This window comes from Periophthalmus magnuspinnatus, chromosome 23 (genome assembly GCF_009829125.3).
Source record: "Periophthalmus magnuspinnatus isolate fPerMag1 chromosome 23, fPerMag1.2.pri, whole genome shotgun sequence".
NCBI classification, from domain to species: domain Eukaryota; kingdom Metazoa; phylum Chordata; class Actinopteri; order Gobiiformes; family Gobiidae; genus Periophthalmus; species Periophthalmus magnuspinnatus.
The window spans coordinates 7,891,110-7,909,898 of NC_047148.1; the positions used below are offsets into that span (position 1 = coordinate 7,891,110).

An 18,789-nucleotide genomic window follows, 5' to 3' on the forward strand; every position below is an offset into this window, starting at 1 on the left:
TGTTTCATCCACGTATCAACAGCTGCTCATGGACATTGTGCCAGTGGGATTAAACACATCACTATGGAAGCACGTCCATACAGATTAACTGTATTGGCCAGTCTACAAGGTGCAAGGGACAAACACTTTTACTCTGCCAAGAGGCTCACTCTGTCCGACCGCATTAAGTCACATTATTATAGGGAATGCATGTTTTTTATGGACAAAAATGCCCCATGATATGATGATGATGATATATATATATATATATATATATATATATATATATATATATATATATATATATATATATATATATATATATATATATATATATATATATATATATATATATATATATATATATATATATATATATATATATATATATATATCATCAACTTATAGCTATATATATATATATATATATATATATATATATATATATATATATATATATATATATAAGTCTTTCCTGCTATCACAAACCTTTCATGTTATCGTGGTATCAGATAAGGATCAAGGCTGAAGACTTTAGCAATAAGGCTGGTGTGATGAGTGTAGAAAAAGATGTCCATAACATCACAGGCACTATATGGTTTAATACATGCAAGGTATTATGGCCAACTAAAAATGTGTATGCTTGTTTGCAAAGGGAGACACCCTTTGCAAACAAGCATACATGTTTTTGTTCGTTACCCAAAGTTAACATGTTTGCTTGGGACAAGTTCGCATCAATATAATGTCAACGAAACAATCTTGCTTCTTACAACAAATTCAAATGTGATGTGTTAAGTGTAGGAGGCCTCATCATAGTAAATGGGTTTTCTAAATGTTAGGTAAAACTCTGTTATGACCAAGCAGTTACAGATTCAGTGGATAAATAATGTCTATAATTTGCAAATTTACAAAAATTTTGTTAGAACAAACATGCAGCATTGTGGGTCCAAACTCAACATTTACTTAAACAGTAATGCCCTATAGCCAATCAGAAAAATGCATAGGCAATATATGACCTGAAGAGGGTTATTAGTCATTTTTCAAAACCCTTTATACAACTTTTTTGTTTGTCTAAGTTCTTCTCATTGTCTATGATTAGTCAATGACTATAGCAACTAATCTTTATATATTCCATTTAAGATGTCTGTATAATCCCTCAGTCATCCAGATATGATCCATAGTAAAAGAAAAATTAGAAAAAGAATTGAATTTTTCTGTTGCTATTCCATTTAAGATTTTTCAGTGTGTTTTGCACTGGATACAGCATGGCCAATTCTATTCATCTAGTTGTACTTTTTGCACTAAAAAAGTCTGCAAACGGAGCTTGGTTCTAGTTTCAACAAAACTTTACTGCTATCTCCTCCACCCAAACTCTTGCATCAGCCAAACCTGCAGCACTGAGGTTGCTATTTTGAGTAAAAACACAAATGCTATGCTAAATGGTATCTTAACTGTGCGTGCATAAAGTAGCAACGTTTCGCCCCTAAATAAAATACTGAAATATAATTCTGGAAAGGTTGCAGCTTATCCTTAAATCTTTTGCAACAGCTAGTTTGCAATTAATTTCAAATGTATACTCACTCAGATAAGTAAAGTTTTCCAATAGGTTTTCTGTTCCCTTCCTTGAAAAAGTCAGCAAGTATCAGATGTAGTTAGCCGGTAAAATGAAAGACAAAGCCTCAACCCGAATATACCTGAATGACAACCCAGGTGACATGGCGAGGCATTTAATAGAAGAAGGTAGGGCCTTTCTCGACCAATCAGAATATAGACTCCGCCCAGCATTAGTACAAGCGAACTGCCACCGTAACATCTCATAGGACTGCAAAAATCAATTGACATTTACTAAAATAAAAACGTAATATTTATGGATTGATACATTTACGACACCTTTTTAATAATTAACTAAAAATAGCAAAAACTAGGTTGCATCATTATATAGATGACAAACAAATAGTGATTAATTGAGGTGGCTCCTCTGTTAAATACTCCATCGGTTGAGGAGGTATGATCACATGACAAGTCAGCTGACCAAACAAACTTATTTATGGCCACATTAACATAAGAGGCCAATAGAAATGTGCTGTTTACGTCATCAAAAAACTGATCTGATCTTGAACTGGTCCCATCCGTCCGACCCCATCCCCACGCACTGTTTGCATTGATAGCTCCGTCATGATAGTTTGGGGGTAGGACGTGCCGCCGATAGACCAATCAGAGCACGGCGTTCAAGAGATGTGGATCCTCTCAAGGTTGCGTCCAGGTCGGAGACGAGCTGTTATCTTGTCATGGAGTTAAAGTTGGCAAACGTTTCAACAAACAAAGAGCATGTGACCAACAACTGAACGTACGCGAAAGCAGATGTGCCAGGTGCAGTTACATAATGAAAAGTCAAAATTGAAATTTAATTAAAAAGCTAAATTATTGTGATAAATTGTTTGGGTTACAGTAATGACATTTTGAGAACATTCTCAGCAGCTGATCTACTGATTATGTTATATATGCTGTTGCTAAATTTATATAGCAAATAAAAAGTCTAATAAATAATTTTTATGTTTATTTAATACTTCCTCTCATCTAGGCCTGTTTTAATAACTACTGAATCATTTTTTTTCTTCCCCTCAGCTTTTTAAGCAGGTTTCAAACTATAATAAAAAAATACTTTTACTTGTGGTAAATTAAATGTAAAAAGTATCCGTTTTAAAATGTACTTAAGTAAAGTACAGACCCCTGTATTTTTTTACTTAAGTACAGTACTTCACTACTTTTACTGTTACATTCCACCACTGGTAAAATGTAACAATCAATAATGGTTAACATTATTTGCATATTAAGTATATTTTTATTTGTTTCATTGTATTGAAGTCACTCAGTTAATTACACAAAAAATTAACATAATTGCCTAAAACATTACAATAAATTAGACTCTTCTTTGTCAACATTACAAAGAAAATTTCACACAAAATGCACTTAGCTTAGCCACTGTCTCCTGCACTTTTCCTTTCTGACAGAAAACACTAACAAAAGAGTTTGAGCATGGACAAGACAAAAGGACAAATAGACAGGACAAGAGCAGAGAATGGACAGGACAAGAGCAGAGAATGGACAGGACAAGAGCAGAGAATGGCAGTGGAATTCCTGTGAAGTCCTCAAAAAGAAGTCCTGTATGGAGGTGCAGGGCAGGCTTATTTTGTTGAATTTAGTCTTAAAAGTCCTGTACTATGCTAAATTATCTCTTATGAGCTTTAAGCCATGTTAGAACATTATTACATCCACAAAACCATACCTGGAGTTGTGTTTTGTTTCATTCACACAAGTTTGAGTAATCCTGCATTATTAGTCTGTCTGCATCTTCAAAGGTCAAAATGCTCTGTTCCACCTTGTGATGTCATGAAGCGGTAGTTTTCAAGTTAAGAGCTACCTTTTATCTTTAGTTCAGTAAAGGCAATTCCAAAGCTGAAATTATGCAAATGATTCTAGTGAAGGTGTGTAGAGTTTAAAAACACAGAGGAGCACTTGCCACATGACATCACAAGGTGGAAAAGAGCGTTTTCTGTTTGAGAGAAGAACTCAGACTAAATATGCAGGGTTTGTATGTTAAACGTAAGTGAATGAAACAAAGCACAACTCCAGGTATGTTTTTGATGAGGAAACAACATTATGATATAGATTAAAAAAATAAGCACTTGGGCTCTCTTTTTCATGGGCGTCCTGTTTAAAATACAAAAAAAAAAAAAAAAAAGTCCATATAAAACATCAAAAACAGGTGCAGGGGTGTCTATAAAAGTTTGTTATCAGATTATTAAATTGCAACCTCATCACCTACGTATCCAGTGTTGCTTTTCTTTGAAGTGTATTCCATTTTTGTGACTTTTGTGTTTTAAATTGTTTCACTGACGAGTGATACATTTGTTTTGTTTTTAGTTAATGCTTAGCCTTCAAATATACCCTGTAACATTCACTGCTATTTTTACAAACTTCATGAACAGAAACAAAACTATTTAAAGTTCTAAAAGAAACAGTGTGAATGTGCTAATGAGCCCATAAGAATTTTTACAATAGGCCAATAAATATGTGGAGTTCTTTCTTTGCTGTTTTCCTCCTGTTTAGTCAAAGCTTACAACATGAGATTGCACCAACAACCATAAACGAGGACACACGGTTCACACAAAGGCAATGAATCAGTTTGTTTACTACTTGGAAACGAGACAAACCATTAGATCTTGTTTTTCATGATGTATTAAAAAATGCTGCCAGCTAAAATCATTAACTAATGCTAAAATTAAGTGCAGTAATGTTTCATGTAGAGGATGGCCACCTTCTTGTCTCCATGGAGATGCTACAGCTTTGACTGGAATATTCCACAGTGTAAACTTAGACTTATTTATTATGCTATCCTAATTATCATTTTCTTACAAAGATTTTGAAAAAAAAAAAAGATTTGGTATATTTAGCATAAAAACACGTCAAATTAAATATGTTCAATGCCATACAGTGGAAGATTCCAGCTAGAAAGGTCCCATAGTGCACCTTTAGTTTTGTCCATTTGGCACAACAATAATAGTTTTAGATTACGTCATAAAATAAGTGTTGGCTATAAATGATGGAAACATGAGCTAATAACTAAATCATTTAAAACATTTGGGTGGGTGTAACCTTGTACCTCTCAGCCAGTCACAAGTCAGAGAAAATCGGTGTGATACATACCAGGGGCTATTCAAAACATGCAAATCTGACTCCCTTAAAAGAACAGGCCAGTTTTAGTAGTGGACAATCAGACTCAAACATGTAAAGTCCCCAGCAGACAGAGCCATGTGAGGCGTTCCACTCTGCATCACAGGGTTGTTAACCTTTACTTTTAGAACAAAACATCCCCCGCTCTGACGTCTCCGCGTGTCCCCAGGAGTTCATAAAGTGTGCCTAGCTCCACTCCCTCACTCACATACAAACATGAGACCCCAAGAACAAGAAAAATCTGCTTCTACTAAATTCAGCTGCACTCTCTGACCCCTGTACGAACCCCACCAAATGCCACACACAACTTGTTGATGAGTTTCAAGTCACATGACGGCTGACCTGAAGATTGCATCTGAATAGACGACATGCTTCTTAAACTTTATAACATTAAAATAACATTTATTTTACACAATTTCAATTTGATTTCAAATATGTTTCTGAAACTATATGAACATGTTATGAAATATTTTCTGGTTTTAAATGGGTTTGGTGGCCTTAAAACAACCATATTACAGATTAGCTCCTGCATAGTTGGTTAGCCTCAATTGTGTCATTAAACTCTTATTCGTCCAGAAAATTACTGGGAAATTGACTTATGAAACCTGCTGAGGCAAAAGCAGTCAACATAGTGAGCCCAAAGTGACTAAAACTAAACTAAATACATTTCCAGATTAGTACTCCAAAATGATTTACTTCAGTGCAGAAGTGGTGTGTGTACCACAAGTTTGAAATCTACATCACTTGAGAATCAGTGTGTCCATGATACAAAGGTTACACTATGATAAGGTCAATAAGTTGTTTTTGTCCCATTGTAAATATTCCCCTGTCATGTTGTTCAATGCAGAGGTTTGATTTAACTAAAGTCATATGACACAAGAGCATCAGAAATGGACCAGTGGCTTGTTTGTCCCTCGTTCATTCTCCTATTGAAAACCCATGGTCACACATTTCAGAGCAGATTTACTATGTTATTCCTCAAAGAATCAAAACAGCCCACTGCTACTTACTGTAGGTCAAACATGTTTATTTGGAAGTTTAAGATGTACTATGGTGGAGGATCTGCCACCTGCTCATCTCCATGGAGATGTTATTACTTTGCCACAAATGTTTTTTAATCTTATCGACCATGCATTTTTCAAGTAGCATTTTTATTGCTAAAATGTTGTCTACTGCCATCATTAGCTTCTTGCTATAAAGATGGATAGGTTTAATGCCCAACTGTGGAACATTCCAGGCAAAAGCAATAATACAACTCCCTGTATACAAGAAGATATGAGATCCCCCATAAAACTTACATAACATCTATTTGCACTTAATGCCAGCATGCAATACCCAGCTATATGGGACTCTGCTATAAATGTGTCATCTCTGTTTTGTGTTAATTCTGTAGGCCTAAAATCAGGCATGAATACAGTGCTCCCTCGTTTATCTCAGGGTTACGTTCTAAAATAACCCGCAATAGGCGATATCCGCGAAGTAGTCAGCTTTATTTTTTACAATTATTATATATGTGTTAAGGCTGTAAAATCCCTCATCACACATTTCTCTCTTGTTTAATTAATCAATAGTAATTTATGGGTATTTCACAGTCTGACCATGCCTCTTTGTCTTGGCGCTGCTCAACTGTAGTGTCGATTGAACATTTATGTAAATTATAATTATAGTGATGGACAACTGTACACCCAGAACCATGTCAAACGGTGTTGTTATTCCCTAAAGAATTATTTTATGCAAAATCAGCTACGTATAACTTTCTTTTTAAAATTCACACCGTGTTTGAGTTTTGGTGGTCTCAAAAGGGTCAGTTCCACAAACCTCACCTACTTCATGAGCCAAAATAACAACCTAATTAAATGTTTTTCCAGTTGATAACATTATCTTTTCATCTTGCTTTTGAACATCATTTTGTCCAAGCGGTGACTAAGATCATATCGTCCCTTTAAGGAGTTCCTATATTAGGGTCAAGCTTGTAAAAATCTACTGGAAAATAGAGTTTAGATGCACAGCAGCCTGGTACTTAGTCAAAGAGAAACAGTGTGGGGCTTGTGTATCATTTCAGAAGCTTGACCACATCAAATGAACCAAACTACCAGGATGCAACCAAAATGTGGTTCTCATTTGTTACAGAACATGTATGATATAAAAGTATACAAATATTGCTCAAATGGAATTGAAAGGCATATCTTCTATCTAAAAAAAAAAATCACATTTAAAATATTGATATTACGAAATATTTTCTAAATAAAGGTGCACAATGTAACTTTTAAAGGATCCAGCATCTGATTGTCTTTGTAGAGATGTTGTTGCTTTGGCTGGAATATTCCATAGTATGACATTAAACTTATGTATATCCATAGTAACAAGCAGGTGGTGTCACAAAGTTATAGGTCAGATCTGTGGAGAGATGATGCAGCTCCCAGGAATAATGTATGATTTTCAAGGCATCTTTGTAGATGTAAGCTAACGACTTAAGTGTTGCATTCTGGTATTTATTCTGTACATTTAAAGTACTTTTTGAGGGAATTCTGCTTTATGTTTTGGTTCCAATATTATCGCTTATTATCTATATTTACTTCCACAATATATCGCACTTCAAAATTTGTTCTTTGGACAGGTCTACTGTCAGGTAATGCAATAACATCTCCATGAAGACAAACAGATAGCGGACTCTTTATCAGAATGCACCTTTAATTAAAATAATAACAACTGTAAGTTTTGTGTATTTTTTCCAAGCAATTTCAAGAAGTACTATTTATTCCTCCACTGTTGCTGTGTAGGAGACAGTGACTGAAGATCTAAGAAGCAAAAGTGTTTCAGGTTGCAGCATGCCAGTCCATCTGCTAAACTCAGTCACTTTTCATGGGAATTCAAAAGATCTACAGTTTCTTATGATGCCTTTAAGCTATATTATAATTTATAGCCTCCTCTTTAACAAAAAGGTCATTTAAGCATGCTTACATACAGTAATAAAGGTAATAAATCTCATTAGCGCTAGTCCAGTGCTTCTCTAACTGGTGTCTTGGGAAGGTGTAGACTTGACTTAGTTTTGCCGGTTTAGTCCAGTAAGTCCTGTTTCAGTATTTGTGTAGCCCTGTATGTGTTTTGACCTGATTTAAGGTTTAAAATTTGTCTTGTTCAAGTTTAGAACTAGCTTAGCTCTGGTTTAGTACTGGTTTAAACCTGATTTTGACCTAGTTTTGTTTTGTTGGTTTTAGGCTGATAGATTCCAAAATATCACTGGCCGCAGTTACATGTGCACTCAAAATCCAATTAATATCGAGTTATAAGATTATTTCAATGACATGTAAAAAGCAAAATCACCTTGACCAAAGTGCTTCACATAAAAGTAAACAAAAAACAAATACAGATAGCATGATACGAAGAAAAAGAACAATAAAACACCAGGATATCCTGTCTAGCTGGTATTCAAATTTCTCAACCCTTGATGATGAACAAGATTGTGTAGCTCTGTTTATCGATTTAACTAAAGCTTTTGATTCAGTGGATCATGGAGTCCTCTTGAAGCGTCTGAAGCATATTGGATTTGACAATGCTACATGTGATTGGTTACAAAATTATCTTTCAAACAGAACCCAGGTAGTAGTAGCCGATGGTTTTAAATCAGATTTTTTAACTTTAAGTAAAGGATTGCCCCAAGGCTCAGTTTTGGGCCCCCTACTTTTTACATTTTTTATTAATTCTATTGGTTACAATTTTTAAAAAGCCACAAACATTTATATGCAGATGATGCTGTTTTGTGTGCAAGTGCTCCTTCTGCTGATCAGGTGCTTTTAAAACTGCAGCAATTCTCTCATAAATCTTAAACTGCCTTTGAATGCAAATAAAACTATTATATTTTTCTAAAAGACATTTAAATAACGTACAAGCTACAAATCTTAATAGGCTAAATGGTACATCTGTTGAAAGAGTCGACACTTATAGATATCTTAGATTTTGGCTTGATCAAACCTTATCTGTTAGAAGACAACAGCGCTGTATGAAATTTATCTATAAGGGACTACTTCAAAACCTCCCAGGATACCTCACCTCTTTGTTAATCATTGATACCAGAACTTTTAATACCAGATCACACGACTGTTTAAGTCTAAGGCCTAGCCGCACCAGAATTGAGACATGAAAGAGGCCTTTTAGCTGTTTTGCTTCACAAAAATGGAATACAATGGAAGAAAAGCAAAACTGGATACATTGGTGACAGTCACAATTTAATAATCTGATAACAAACATTTATACACACACCTGCTCCTGTTTTTAATGTTGTATATGGACTTGTTTGTTTCGTTTGTTTGTTTGTTTGTATTGTATTTTAAACAGGGCGTCCATGAAAAAGAGCCCAAGTGCTCATGGGGTTCCTCTGTACAAATAAAGATAAATAAAAAAATAAATAAATAAATGTCAGGGAGAAGAGATGGGATTTCAGTCTAGTCCTAAACACCTGATTCCTTTCTGATCATGATCCCTCTGATTGCTCACATCAAATTGTACTGTTTACATGTCCTTTAAGTCATTTTAAAAGTTTAGAAATCAGATATTCATCAGATTTCGGTGAGTTTGTAACTGCAGCCACTGATTTTTTTGATTATGAAAACATGCGTTTGAAACAAAGTTAATCTCAAAGTGCAGCAACATTATACCGGACATAAGGGCTAAAATATGCAAAGAATGTAAACACACAAGTCAAGAGGGCTCTATAATGGCTCCAGAAGAGAGAATGTTCATTACCTGCTTGGCTCCGTATAAATGTCATTTCTTTGCCTAGAATGTTCCACAATATAGTATTAAATCTATCTCCTGGAGACAAGTAGGTGACAACAAATTTGTGGAGAACTGATCCAGCTCATCGTAAGAATGCGCTTTTTTTTAGTGTATTTTTGAGGAATCAAACACCAGTAATGCAATACATGTAAGATATATATACATTTAATACCATAGTGCAAAATATTCTAGGCAAAGTAGAAGTCATACACCCCAAATTTATTTATATTAGCCTTAAATGAAATAGTACTTTTGAGTTGTGCAACCATTAACAAAAAACCCCATTACGTATTGTAAAACATGTTCTTGACATTTTGGAAGTGTAATAATAGATAAGATAAAAGCCGAGGAGATAACCTTTAACATAAACTATCAATGCATTCAAAACAGAATGAGACAATGATTTCCTGACACTGTCCCACACGTGCTGCAGATAAAAACCCTGTCCCCGCAGTGTTCTAACCCTGTGAACTCTGGGGCACACATGCTTCTTATCAGTGTGTATTGATCTGCGGTTATGATGGAGTAAGTGGAGTTTTTGTAATAATGTGTCATTCTTATTCTGTCAGACTTGAGGATGTGGCCTTGACTTGAGCCGGGGGGAGGCATGTCCGGACATGTGCATGGACCACTGCAGGGAGGGTCTGCTCATAGAACAGTAGAGGTTGGAAATATATGGAAAATGGATTATATAGAAATAGTTGTCATAGTAAAAATATATTGTCTAATAAAAATGTAAATTTTCAAACAATGGAATAATGTCTGCAGGTTTTAAAATTTTGCACACCCCAACAGACAGTATACTTGCCAAAATATGTAGCCTAACCTTCTTGCCTCTTGATGTAGTTATTTTATTTTATATGATCTTGTTTGATGATTAATAATTAAGCTTTCTTTGATTTATTTACAGCAGACTGTCTGATTCTAATTTTGTGACGTCAAATATCATAAAAAATGAGCTAGAGGACAAACTGACCCAAATAAAATATGGTAAATGGTCATTTTTATATAACCACTCACCCCATGCACACACACATACACCAGTGTACGCAGACAATAGGGGCGAGGTGGGTTAAGTGTCTTGGTCCCCGCTACTGAGCTACTGTCGCCATGTTAGTTACTGTTATGTATTATGTAACCATGTCATTAAATAATAAGCATTTAACAATAAAATGAATAACCGCAGTTCAGATGACAGTCACAATCTGCCCCTATGACGCACAGGCACTTTATAGCGAGGCTAATGAGAAGGCATGTCTGTTCACAGTGTATGGGGCCCCTCACTCTGAAATAGTGCACTGTGTAAGATGCAGGGAAATGGGTGACCGTGGCACAAAATCAAGGATATGACTTAATTTTAACTTTGCATCATTTGTAACTGTAACAGACCAAAATCCTCTTTTCTGTCTACATACAGACCACTGACCATGAACCCAGAGTTAGTTGTTTAGTTTGGACTAAAAAAGAGAGTGGAAGTGAACTGTCTGACCTATTCTGTGGTAGTCTTCAAAATGTCGTCGCAAACATTTATACAAACATAATTGGTGGGGTTTATGATGTTTTATAACAATGTAAAAGACAAAAAAAAAATAAAAAATTAACAAATAAGAATAAAATTTATGTGAAACTTATTTAAAGGTTTGTTTTTGTAGGTCATAACATAATCTGTTTTAACCCAAGTACTTAGCACAAACCAGCATAATAATTATCAACGTTATTGGAAAGTAAAAAGTAGGATCTCTTTCTTAAAGTCACTTATCTATTTTCATAGATTCTGTCAAACATAAATGGTTTTGCATCACTTGCCGTATACTGCAACCATTTCGTAAAATCTAAAGTTCAACAAAATCTTGCATACAGAACACGCTGCAATCACCTCTACTTTGTCTTGCTTCTATTGGCAATTACAATGTCTGTTTTCAGATTTCCTCTATAAATGCATTTGACACTGACTTGAAAGCACATTCACGTGTAGTTTTCCCAATATAAAATCACAAATTGCCTTGTTTGAACAGGCTGAGAGATGAGGGAGCAACCCTGCAGTGAACAGCTCTAGCAGGCTGTAAAAATGTAATAAAGTGCACAGAGGAGTGTTGGTAAACCTCGTGGTGTTTGTATGGGCTTCAATGGAGGTGACCCCTGTCACGACCTCTGACCTGCAGCTAAGAGAATGAGGGGGAATTTTTAAGAGAAGCTCAACTCATTCAGACGTATGTGTTTATAAGGATTTATGCTGTGGTGACTGACAAACACACTTGCATGCAAAATCAGTGTACACAGATTTTTTTATATCTCTATTTTATTTCACCAAAGCAACTTGTATGTTGAACTACATGAGAATGGATACTGGTGTTGTGTCCTTTGGCAAGGTACTTCACCTTAACCTCAACATTTGGGTTTGCACTGTAAATTCATAACCAACTATTGCATAAACTTACACATTCTGTTGAATCATCATATTTATATTCATTATTTTATCACAAACATTTTTAATCAAGTCGCATATGTCCACTTTTTGTCTGGTAGGGCATCTAATTTAAAATAAACAGACTGATTTGCTATAGAGACACTGAATTAAATAAAAGCATCTATTAAAACAGATACTTCTAATTTAGTTATTTTTGATAGCTTAATTTGCATTCAAGTTTGCGGTTTGCTCATAAACTAGAAGCAGCAATATCCATCTTTGAAACATGACCCATCTGTAGGCCATATGAATGCATAGCTACTCTTTAAGTCTCCCCAGTCCATGCACTTCCACCGTTATATTATGTAAGCTTGCAGTGAGTAAATATAGCCCTAACACTATGGGGTCCCTGCTTAGATTTCAATATAAAGTGCTAATCTGGTCTGGGAGAGTTGCCAATACAGAGAATGCTCGTGGCGCTGCTTTAGTTAGTCTTTGTGTTAGCGATAGCCTGATCTTTCAAACACTCACACGAGCTGCTGCGGCTGCTGTGGCTGCTGTGCTAATACGAGCCAGGAGTTACATCAGCCACTGACCTACATGTGCCAATCACAGCTCAAGCAACCAATCAGAGAGCAGAATCCACAAATATGCCACACCCTCTAACAAGACAGGTGTTTGTACCTGTCTCAGTGTGGCCTCTACAGTGAAATGACAAACCACAAGAATGGATTTAACGGTTTAAACATAATGGACAGCAATTAGATGACATTTTTGGTAGGTATACATGTCCAAATAAACCAAAAGTCTTCTCATGTTTATGAGTAGGGGTGCACGATTTTGGGGGGAAAAAAGTCATTATGATTTTTTCCCTTGGAAATTTGCAATATATGGCTAAAATGTAGGATTATCTTTAGAGTGCACATTTTTTAAAACATTCAAATTTGAAATAAGATTGAAAAATTAAGTAAAATCTGTGGGATTCTTATAATTGTAATTGTATTGGATGTATTGTTTGTCTATTCTATCCTTTTCTGGGAATCTAGGACATAATGGATGTTAACGTAATATTAGCTTTCCCAATCAATGCACACTGGATGATGCGAACCTGCGAGAACTTTCTAGAAGCACATTATTGCGCAAGAAGGCACAACAAAGAATGCGACAGCAGCCACAGCTCTGGCAAAGAAACAAGACAAAACCACGGGCTGAACACTACAGCCACTTGCACACTAGCTGTCGAAACACATAGTTCAACATTAATCATACTTGTAGCCCAGTGTTAACTGGCATGAGATTTACTTCATACGTCAGTGCCCATACCTTGCGGCTTGACTTGTTCTATATTAGATGGAATGATTGATGTGCCTTATGTAACTGTGTTAAAATATGCATATAGGGCATCAAGTGGTTCAAGATCATACATCTCTAGCATGGGCCCTATATTATATATTATAAACATGCTGAGCAGTGCATTATGTCCACAACATACATTTGAAACTGGTCCTCATGTATGCAAGAATAATGTTAGTATATGACTTCAAATTTGGCTAATGACACTGTCCACTGTCCACTGGAGTACAGTACTTTAGAGACATTTTAAGAATAACCATGCCACTACATTGCAAATTACTAAATATTATTCACAACATATCAAAACGCACGAAATTAATCTAATGAGAGTGTTTCTAACATGATTTATTTTACTAAGTGATATTCTCTTGCTGCAGTCTCTGGTCCTGTCCACACATGTTCTGTGAAATAGGTCTACAGCAGCAGCATGAGCTTAAGTTTCATCAATCAACATGTTCCCTACAGACAGTGGATAGATCAAGTCAAAGCTGTTTATTTAACAGTCATAGGTGGAGCACAGTACAGGGCGGCCTTAAAGATTGAGTTACGTAACAAGTAAAAAGTAAGGAGTACTAGAATGCTTGTACTGTGAGGCCTGCTGTATTTTTAGGCCTCATAGTCAGGAGAGTGATGATGGAAATTCCTGCACCATTTGGAGCCAGAGCTGGAGACGGTGTTTTCCAAACTCAATGCACGCTTTGTGTTCGGTTAAAGGCACCTCATCTGCAGATTGTGCTCAGATAAAAGATCAAAGCAGTACAACAAGTACAGAACAACCTGAGGCGGGATAAAAATACAACTGTAGAAGTGTACAAACTACTTGTACTGAATGCTGAATTCATGTTCATCTGAAATTTGGACATTAATTAGTTAAAGGTAACATTTCATGTGGAGGGTCTGTTACCACCTACGTGTCTCTGTAGAGATGTTTTTGCCTATAAGGTTAAGCAGTGGCACTAAATGTATCTATCTCCATGGAGAAAAACAGTTGATGTCACCAAGCCAAGTTTCAGGTCAAATTCGGAGAGGCAAACCTGCTCACTGTACCAAGCATGCTAGTTTTTAAAGTATTTGTAGTGTTGTATAATTGAATAAATGCAGGAAAAACAAACAAGAAACCAAGAAAATGCATCTCCATGGAAACAAGTAGGTGGCAAACAACTTACATAGTGCAACTAATCCATTCCCAAACCTAGGCTGAACAAGTTGTGTAAGGGTCCGCAGTTAACCAACTTCTGCCACTGTGATTGGGCAAAGATGAAGATCTAAAACTTGCTCTTTAAATGTTAAGTTGTGTTTAAAAGGCTGATGAACCTCTACTGTACCAGATGGCCATCCAGATATCTTTTGACAGTTTAAGCGTGCAACACTAAAAATAGGAATCAAACCAGGAAGGTAACCTAAAACTATATCTGGAAACAATTACAGTGGGACTTCCCAGAGCTTTAGGTGTAAAGTAATGGCCCTATATTTTTTTCATGCTGTATGGGGATATTAGCAAGCTTTACAAACATATAGTTGCATGCAAGAGGATGAGAGAGAATGGTGGATAGGTGCACCTGGTGATAGCTTCAAGGCAGATCATAAATGTCGTAAATCCAATCCGCCAATGCAAATATTCAAATATATATAAATGTTGTCATGCCTTTCCAAGCTGTCTTAAAATTTAGGTCAAACGTAAAATGATAATTTAGTAAGAAGCTGTAAATGTATGACACATCCAGACAGGACTGTTGTCAAGATACTAACATTTTGATAGGAAGAAGGGAAAGAACTGTTACTCATTACCACTATGATAATAGAAATACAAAAAACATGTAATTTTCAATATATCACAATAAAAATAAATCACAATATAATTGTATTCTTTCTAGTATGTATGCCATTTTATACATCAAAATCATTCAAAAACTCTTAATTTAATTCTATATTGATGCTTAAAAATGAGTATCTATTTTAGAATATAAAGAGCTTACAGATAGATGCCCAAGTGTCAACTTGAAAGCAGCAGAATTCTGTATACTTCTGTTGTTAACACAGAGCATCCTGTTATGTGGCAAAGTTACTTCCTCAGCTCTGAAGTACTCTGTCGTATTCCTGCTGTATAATAGTACAGCAAATAGGTATAGCACAAAATAAAAGTTATGTTAAAACTTATGGCGATTTGAGAAGTATTGTTTGACAACTGTCAAAATGATACAGGCCAAGTTGAGTTTGCTCTTCAGATTGTCATACACAATTAATACATGTAATTGTGGATGTCTTACAGTTAAAATGATCTTAATGATGTCTCACACTTTATTAACTATTGCAGGTGTCATCAAGTGGTGCATAAAAGTGTCAGTGTTTTCTTTGTACTGCTCTGCTCTGTGGCACTCATCCAGACTTTCAACAGAACAAAACCCAAACCAGGGAATTTGTGAATCTGCAAAAACATCAAACTTTTCCCCCCTTTAAAGTAGCCAAAATTATGAAAAAGTAAATAAACGATACATGCGCACTCCATTGCTCGTTAAAGCAAACTGGAAACCGACCAACTCCCACCAGCAGAATTAAGTGATTTATGAGCGGCGCACATTTCTACAGTGCACTCACAATATTGCAGCTCCGCTTATGTTCCCTCGGTCCCCACACGAGCCTTGAGAGCTGCTGAGGGACCACCTCACTTGGCTAAAAGCTCTTACATAAATCTCTCATATGCATACATTTATACATCTACACGGTCCCCCACGCTACAAAGGCGGGAACTACAGTAACAGGTCGCAGTTTACATTAGTCTCACAGTGAAACGGATGCCCATATGATGCCACTGTTATAACGAGCCTTTGTGTCCACATCCCCACACAAAACGCGGAAAGGCGGCACGCGTGGAAAACAAAACACAGCCATGCGACGGGGCTTTTACGCGCAGTGTGCTCAAATAATCAATTGGTGAGCGCCAACAAACACGCGCTGTCCACTGGGAAGCACAAGGAAACATTTAAGGATGCCCGGAACACAATAAAGACGGGAATTTGTGTCCATAAGAACTGTCGTGTTTGGCGCTTTACGCAGCTATACGTTGACTTGAGGCAACACCCTTCAGGAAGCGCTCCGGCTGCTGCTGTTGCTGGAGGCTGTTGCAGATAACCTACTGAAGCATGTATTATCCTGAAAATGCTCCTCTTTTATAGCCTTAAGCGTGCATGATAAAAAAAATGCTGCCTTTGACTCATACAGGTGAATGGTGACGTTTGGGCAAATCATGTGCACAGAGGCATGTTATTCTTGCATCTTTGCCAAACGCAGCCTAAATCAATTAAACCATGCACTTCCACGTAACCAAACATGATGATTGCATTCAAAACGTACACAAACTTGCTTAGGAAAAAAAAAAAAAAAAAGTTACATGAGCGAAAGAGCTTACCCAACGTGTGAGCGCGTCGGACAGCTGCAGCAGTCGGAGGAGGAGGCGCACGAGTGAAAAGCAGACTTGGAGACCCTTCCCATTTAACAAGCGGCGGAGTGGAAATTTCCATGGCCATGTGATGAGCGTCGTGTTACACCAGTGCGCGCTGCTGGGGGCTCCCGGTCCTCCCCACAGCCTCCAACAACCATAAGAAGCGTTCACTGATGCCAGAGACGTGCCATACGTTTTACACGCGCGTCTAGGCACACGCAGGGCACGTTCACGGATTTGACTGTCACTGATTTGATACTTTACTTTGAAATAGCCTACACTTTAGACAATCTTGTTAATCCCTGCAAGGCGACTGCTGTAGTGTAGTTTTGGTTCTACAAAAATAAGTTGAATTGAAATTGAATTTGCCAATGAAAAGATCGATATCCTATGCATATCCTGTCCGGGTTGCGAAGGGCACCTGGTATAAAATGTTGGCTATAAATGCTTAGTAGATGGGCCTACCGTACCCTACTAGGTATTGTATCTAAATGACCAAACAGAAGGGTGAACTGCACCAGAACGTTACTCTACGGTTTGCCCGTGTTTCTTGGAAAGATGCCTGTGTAATCCCTCAGTCGCCCAGGCATGATCCATAATAAAATAATAATTAAATTCTGTTAACTGGACAAAAAAGTGTTTAAAGCCGTGTCCACCCCCAATCTGACCTGAAGAAGCAACTTGGATGAGCAGCAAAACGTCTTCACTCAGAAAACTTTTTGTCCAGTTGACAGAATTGAATATTTCTTTTACTTTCTCTACTGTTGTTGATTAGTGGCCGCTCATGGTATTGCTTTCACAAGATTCTTTTCATGGCTTTCAGCTTCCTAATTTCAGAATTTGCTTTATTTTCCCAGAGTGAAATTTGTTTGAGCTGAAGTACAAACAGCTGCAACACAACATGATAAACACAGAGAGTCTAGGGACATACACATCACAGACACAAAAAACAAGACGGTGACGGGCCATACGTGACATTCTGCAGGCTATTTCTATTTCCATTTCAAAAAAAGTATTTGGTTTAAATAATTAATCTCTATGGCAATGGGCCTAATATTTTTTAACCCATAGATACAATCATGTGCAAGAATAAGGGAACTGAAAAGCAGTTTTTGCTCTCTTGTGTGATGTGAGAACTTTCATTACAAAAGAACAAGACAAGAGAAAACTTTGATTGAACACCCAGTTGCCTATTTATTTGTGTATTATCCTAAAACATTATTTGGTGGACTTCTGTTCACTACTTAATAGTATAATATAATAATACATGTTTGTTACTTCTTTATTGCAGTTTTTAATGTTCTACCCACCTCTGTGTTATATATGTGCCCATGAGCACTTGCACTTCGAGCCTGTGTCTGTCTCAGTCTTGTCACGGGCCTCAGCAGATCCAGACTGGGTCTTCTTTACACCACTGGCCTCGGCAGGTCCAGACTGGGTCTTCTTTAGAGTCTGTTCTCTGGAGGTTATGACCCCAGGATTGACCCATGTGTTATGACACTGCCATTCGATAGGAGTCAACCTTGTTTTCTAAAGCTTGGCTATGTTACTCCAAGCATGTACTACACTTTGAGAATGTGGCAACAAAACAGTGCTTCCCACTAATAAGGTCATCCAAAAAGACTTTTCAATGTATAATCAATATATATTTATTCTCCAACACAGTATTGAGAGAATGTTACAGAAAATGTATTCACAAATCACTGCTAAACATTTTTTGACCAGGTTGTTTTTGTAAAGGGTTCTTAAATATATGCATTTTTAAAAAGTAAAGAAGTTAATTTGGCCGGAAAGTCTTCATAACTACAATGCAAAGTTCTCCACATCATCACTTTTTCAGGGATGCAAATATTATCAAAAGGCACTGTTTGTTTCCTGTTTATGACCACTCTCATGTGTTTCACTTTAGTCCTAATCTATAGAGTTTGTATGGTTTACCAATTTGGAAATGTCTGAATTCAAAGTTTATTTGACTTGGTTTGGCTGAATCTTTCTCATAATCTGTTTACATTCCCTTTTCTCGCCACATTCAGGGAAAAGGGGAAAGCTCCCAGTTTGCAGTAATTGTGTCTTAAAGGCACAGAGCTGTGTTAACCAAGAA

The 18,789-nt window shown here is 36.6% G+C and overlaps 1 protein-coding gene across 3 annotated transcripts in view; it reads right to left on the reverse strand.

Annotated features, from left to right (window-relative positions):
• slc38a4 (solute carrier family 38 member 4) overlaps window positions 1-16,739 on the reverse strand; it is an 87,393-nt gene extending 70,654 nt beyond the window's left edge. Inside the window, exon 1 of one of the 3 annotated variants that reach the window (XM_055231737.1) lies at window positions 1,561-1,632. The gene's annotated coding sequence lies outside the window, so the exon portion shown is untranslated. Of the gene's footprint in view, window positions 1-1,560; window positions 1,683-16,655 lie in introns of those variants that run through there. The other 2 variants (XM_033990222.2, XM_033990221.2) reach the window with 2 other exon arrangements.
• Window positions 16,740-18,789: the final 2,050 nt, after the last annotated feature.